The following is a 6,372-nucleotide window of genomic DNA, read 5'->3' on the forward strand; positions in this document are numbered from 1 at the left end:
GTTTAATTAGTCAAATTTATGTACTGGTGGAATTCCAGATTTCCTGGCAATTTATGATGCTAATAACAAAATAATACAGATAAGACCACAACAGAAATACCATTAAAACGAAACCAGCTATGCCATTCATTTCAGCCATCAAGTAGCAGCTGTGAATGTAATGCAACCTTAGCTTTCAAAAGCTCTGAGAAATAACTCTTCACACCATTTTGAAATGAAACTGGGCTCATCACTGAGAGAGCACAATTCCATTGGATGTAAGCCATTGCTGAGAAATACATCCCCAGATATCTACCTCTCTTGGCAATTATGAGTGGAAACTCACAGCATTCCTATCTGGGATGGTTGTACTGGATTTCTCAAGAAGGAAGTCCTCAGGTAACGAGGAGTTAAGATTTTTGGAGCCTTAAATGTCAAGCCAGTGCTGAATTATACCTAGAAGACTACTGACAGCCAGGTGGGTTAGCTGTCTCTAATCAGCACATGGGCCATACATTCTGCCCTACTTGCAGCTTCCAAATTGCCCCAGATACTGTGCCTTATAGTAATTCCTTTGGGTGGCGTGAATCTCCTACTTCAGATAGATCTGTGCTGAGTCACTCAAGTCCCGGTCATCTCATGCCTGGATTACTGCAATGCACTTTTCATGGGGCTACCCTTGAAGCTTCAGCTGGTGTAGAATGTAGCTGCACGGCAGTTCTTGAGGACCCTAGGGTGGTTCATGTTACACAGCTATTTTGTGAGCTGCATGGGTTGCCAGTTTGCTTCTGGGTTCAATTCAAGGCATTGGTTATCACCTTTAAAGCCCTTCATGGCATGGATCAGTGCCTTCTGAGGAACCAGCTTACCCTGATGGCATAGACACACACACACACCACCTGCACCAGCAGAAGGGGTATGCTGTAGACCCATTGTTCAAGCAATTTCAGCTAGCAGGTTCAAGAAGAAGAGCCTTTTCTGCTGTGGCTCCCACCATCTAGAACATCATGCCTCCTGAGGTGAAATCCGATCCCTCCTTTTTGGCCTTTTGAAAGGTCTTGAAGACATGGCTGTGCCAACTGGCCTGGGGCTCCAATAGTGGTGTGACATTTTGGAGGTGGCTAATGGAGTAGACAACATCCCATGTCTTTCTCATGCCCACTTTACTCCCTCTTTCTCCATCCTGCTCAATTTTATTTTAACTGACCTTTAAATTTAAGGCCAGTGTTTATTGTTTTAATGTATCATATTGCATTTTAACTGAATGACTGTAAGCTACCTAGAGTCACCTTTGTAAGTCTTTCTGGTCATGGCAGATTCACACTAACTTCCTTCAGGAAAGTATCATCCCACTCAGCCTATCTGCTGGAGCAGACAGATGATTAGTTGTTCTCTGGACCAACAGCAACTCCTAGTTTTGTTGAAAATTGTTTATGCTGGAAATGTAAATAACAACAGGGGACTTTTTATCATGTTCGGTAGGCATGTTAAAAAAATGGATTCAACTTCAAACATTAATTCAGAAGATTTTAAAGATTAATATACAACTGAAGCCAGAAGTGGTTTTTTTGGAACTGATTGACAAAAACTTGGAAAAAACTCGAAGCACTTTTATTTTTATATATAAGAGCAGCAAGACCTTTATACACACAAGGGTGGAAATATTTGACATTGCCCACAATGGAAGAGTTGATGGTAAAGATGATGCAGCTGGATGAGATGGCCACTTGGATGGTTTTGATTAGAAAAAATTGATTATATATACTTATTATTATTATATATGCTTATTATTATATTTAGATCTTTGGTCATTCGGGTTTTTCCCCACGTAGAATTGAAGGTATAAGAGCAACGTTTCGACGAAATCTCATCCGTCATCCTCAGGCTGGTGGCTTCAGCTTTGTTCTTCTGGGAGAAGTGTGTGGTAGTGGCTGTTTGTTCCTCTTTTTTAAACTGCCAGAGGGGGTGTGTTCTGTGGGTGGAGGTGTGCTCTGATTGGGTGGGGGGTTAGCTGTGTTCTGATTGGGTGGGAGTGTGTTTTGAATGGGGGCTGTGTTCTGATTAGATGTGTTTTGAGTGGATGGGCTGGTCTCAGCTGCCAGCCTTAGACCTGAACTGGTGAGTTGTGCTGCTTTTGTTCGGCTCCGTGTTTGTGGTGGTGCCATGTTTTTATAGTGGGTGTCAGTTTGCTTATTGTGTGGTTTGGAGGGGTTTAAAGTGGCTGATGTTGCAGCTGTAGTTAGGTTTCTGTTTTGTGGTTGTGTGTCATTATTGTTGTGGGTTCGGATTTGCTTTTTGAATGGTTGTGTGGTGGTGATGTCATGTGATGTTATCATGAGTTTGGGTCTGGTATCATTCTTGGTGGTTGGGACTCGTCTGTCAATCAAGGCGGGTTTCCAAATGGCTGGTAGGCGAGAGGTATCATCTCGTTTGTTCATGCTGTGGGGGCGTTTTTCTATCTCAATGGCTTCTCTGATTATTCTGTTGTTAAAATGTTCAATTTTGGCGATAGTTTTGGTTTTTTTTAAATCAATTTCATGTCCCGTGGCTTCAAAGTGTTGGAACAGGGATGAAGTTTGTTCTCCCTTTCTGAGTGAGTTTTTGTGCTCTTCAATGCGTGCACTTATTCTTCTGTTGGTCTGTCCAATGTATGTGGTGGGGCAGGTGGGGCATGGGATTTCGTATACTCCTTGGTTTTCTAACCCAATTATGTCTTTGGGGTTTCTTAGGATGGTGGATATTTTTCTGCCTGTGTAGAATGCTGCTTTGATGTTGTGTTTTTGGAGGACCTTGCTGATTCTGTCTGTGGTCCCTTTTAAGTATGGGAGGAGGGCTTTGCCATTTTCTTGTTCTCTGTCTTGGGTTTTTGTGGGTGTCTCTCTTCGGATTAAGTTGGTAATCATGTTTCTTTGGAATTATTATATTGTATATACTTTTGATAACTAGAATTTTTTTTCCTGGACCTTATAGTATAGCTCACTTTTGTAAGTTAGGAAGACATACCATTTTACTAGTTACTTTATTATTTCCTTCTGTCCTTATGTTGAAGGAGAGACCAATGTATAAACATCCTATTTTTTGTTTAAAGCATTAAAGTACAGGTAATCCTTGATTTACGACACCACTGAGCCCAAAATTACCACTGCTAAGTGAGACAGTTGTTAAGTGAGTTCTGCCTCATTTTGTGACCTAATAGGTGACATTAAAAATGAAAGGTATGTTGTAACCTTAGAATAAGAGGTCAATTTAAATTTATACTTATAGCTATTGTAAGGGAAAATCAGAAGTCGTTTTTTTAAATATTTGTTTTTCTTCCTTTTCTGCACTTTTGGCTTTGTCCCCTCTGGTTTTCTTTATTTTTTCCCCCTCTTTTTCTCCTCCCAATTATTAGTTTCTGTTAAGTTTTATCTCTCATCTTTTAAAAAAATAAATAATGTTATCATTGGAAGAACAAAGAGAAGAAGGAAGAGCCTTGGTGGAGCAGTGGGCTAATGCCTCCTTAAATAACACCAGCTGCCTGCAATTAGTGCAGGTTCGCATCCCACCAGGCTCAAGGTTGACTCAGACTTCCATCCTTCCCAGGTAGGTCAAATGAGGACCCAGATTGATATGTATTCATATGTTAATTGTTAACTGTTAGTTATTGTTATATCAAGTTGAGAAATGGTTTAAACGCTACGTGAGGTAAATCACCATTGACAGTTGAACACGCAGCAATTTGACAGCTGTCAAATTGCCGGGAGCGACTACGCAGGCGCCACGTTTGACAGCTCCACACGCGGACCGAGCTGTCAGAAACCGACGCAGACGATTGGCCCATCCGGCGAGCGGGAAAGCAGCGGGTCCAGGATTGGCGGAGCCAACTGACAGCGGGCTATAAAAGGGAGCTGTAACCCCATTGAATTGCCTAGTGTGTACCTCAATAAATTAAGGTAGCCGAGCCTGCTGTTTCCGTGTGATCCCTGACCCACGTATCTACCACTGGCGACGAAGGTGGGATCGGCTTGCTAAGCTGAAGTCACTGAGCTTAGGAAGGTTCCCTTCTGGAGGCTCAGAGCTAGTCACTGGGAAGTTGTAACTTCCACCTCAAGCAAGCCGAGGGAAGAACCGAGACAGCATGGCAGCTTTCGGCCAGATACGCGAATTCGACACCCGATTTCCCGAGCGTTGGGAATCACACCTAGGCCAAGTTGAGGGGTTCCTGCTGGTTAGTAAAATAACCGAGGACCGGGCTAAGGCAGCAGCTCTCTTATACCTCAGCGGGACCGCGGTGTATGACGTAGCCATCGGTCTATGCAGCCCGGAGCCGGTCGCGCAGGTAACCTATGCTGAGCTCACCGAAAGGCTTAGCAAGCACTATATGCCGACCCATTCCGAGATCTACTGGAGAGTCCAGTTCGCGAAGCGTCGCCAAAGACCAGGGGAAACGGCAGCCGACTTCGTAGCGGGAGTAAGACAAGCCGCCAGATGGTGTCACTTTCCAGACCTGGAGGACCGGATAAGGGACCAGCTGGTCATCGGTCTCCGAGACGAGCACCTCCAGAGAAAAATAATGGCGAAACCGACCCTGAATCTAGCTGAAGTCACTAGGGAGATTCAGGCGTACGAAAACACCCACTCCGAAGACTTCGCCAAGGTCGAAAATAACCAAACCGGGGCCGTGAATCAAGGGGAAATAGTTCCCAGAGACCAGGGGGAACTAGAAGACCTCACCGACGTAGACGCCATCCACCGTAGATTCGAAAGGCTCCAAACCCGGAAAGCTGACAACAAGGAAGGGGCGAGACCCAAAAACAACAACCGAGAGCCCCAAATCGCTTGCGCAAGCTGCGGAGGAAACCACATCAGATCCTCCTGCAGATTCAGGAACGCCCGATGCCACAACTGTGGAAAATCGGGTCACATCAAAACTGCATGCAGAAGCCGCAACCGCGGAGAGCTCCATGAAGTCGAGGCAACGTCCCCAGGTATGACACCCTGGCCCAGACCAAAAACCAGGCCCCCCAGACACCTAGTACAGGCCATAAACAAAAAGGTAGGAGGGGGGGAAGCCACAATCTAACCCCTAAAGTAAAAATTAAAGCCAGGTTACAAGGGGTACCTTGCGAACTGGAGGTAGACTCCGGCTCAGCAGTCACCCTCATTTCAGGGGAAACCTTCAGAGAAATTTGCCGCAAAAACAGGAGGCAAATCCCTTTAAAACCACCCCAGGTGATCCTAGCGGACTACCAGAAGTCCCCAATACCCCTGAAGGGCCAAGCTAAAATACTAGTGGAATTTAAAAAATTCCGAGGACCCCTTAACGTCCTAGTGACCCAAGGAAACAGGTCCAACCTAATCGGACTGGACTGGTTCAGGGCACTAGGCATAAAACTGACAGGCATCAACAAAGTACAGGCCGCAAGCCTCAAAGACATCTGCAAACAATTTGCAGACGTCTTTGACGGCTCCCTAGGGACTTACACTGGCCCCCCGATCACCCTTAATCTGAAACCAGACATGCCACCCATAAGGATTCGGGCACGAAGGGTCCCGTTCGCCCTCAAACAAAAGATTGAGGACGAGCTGGACCGCCTTGTCAAAATAGGAGTCCTAGAACCCACCGACGGAGGGACCTGGGAAACCCCTATAGTGACACCTATAAAACCTAACGGCCAAATTAGATTATGTGCTGATTATAAAGCTACTCTAAATCGGGCACTCAACGCACATGCTTACCCGGTCCCCGTGGTGAAAGACGTCCTCTCTTCTATCAGGTCCGGCGCCATCTTTGCCAAACTTGATTTGGCGCAGGCGTATTTGCAGCTTCCAGTAACTCCTGAAACCGCAGATGCGCAAACAATCGTAACTCACCGCAGGGCTTTTAAAGTCAAACGCCTACAGTTTGGCATTTCGGCAGCCCCAGGAATCTTCCAAGAAGTAATGGAAAAAACGTTAAAAGGGATTCCTGGGGTATGCCCCTATTTCGACGATGTCCTCATCGCCGGAGAAAATAAAGAAATTTTGGCAGAGCGCCTGTCAGCTGTTCTGACCAGATTCAGAACAGCAGGTCTTAAACTTCACAAACAGAAATGCCAAATAGGGGTTCCCTCAACAGAGTTTTTAGGCTATAAAATAGATGCCCACGGGGTTCACCCGACAGATGCTAAAATCAAAGCTATCAAAGCTGCCCCAACACCTAAAAATAAGCAAGAGTTACAAGCGTTCTTAGGACTCTTGAACTTTTATCATGCATTCTTACCCCACAAAGCTACCCTAGCCGAACCATTGCACCGCCTGTTAGACAAGGGACGCCCCTGGCTCTGGACATCTGAACACGATGCCAGTTTTAACATACTCAAAAACGCCCTGTGCCACAGTTCTACAGTCACATTATTCAAGGAAAACCTTCCC

This window comes from Vipera berus, assembly GCF_964194415.1.
Source record: "Vipera berus genome assembly, chromosome: 1".
NCBI lineage: Eukaryota > Metazoa > Chordata > Lepidosauria > Squamata > Viperidae > Vipera > Vipera berus.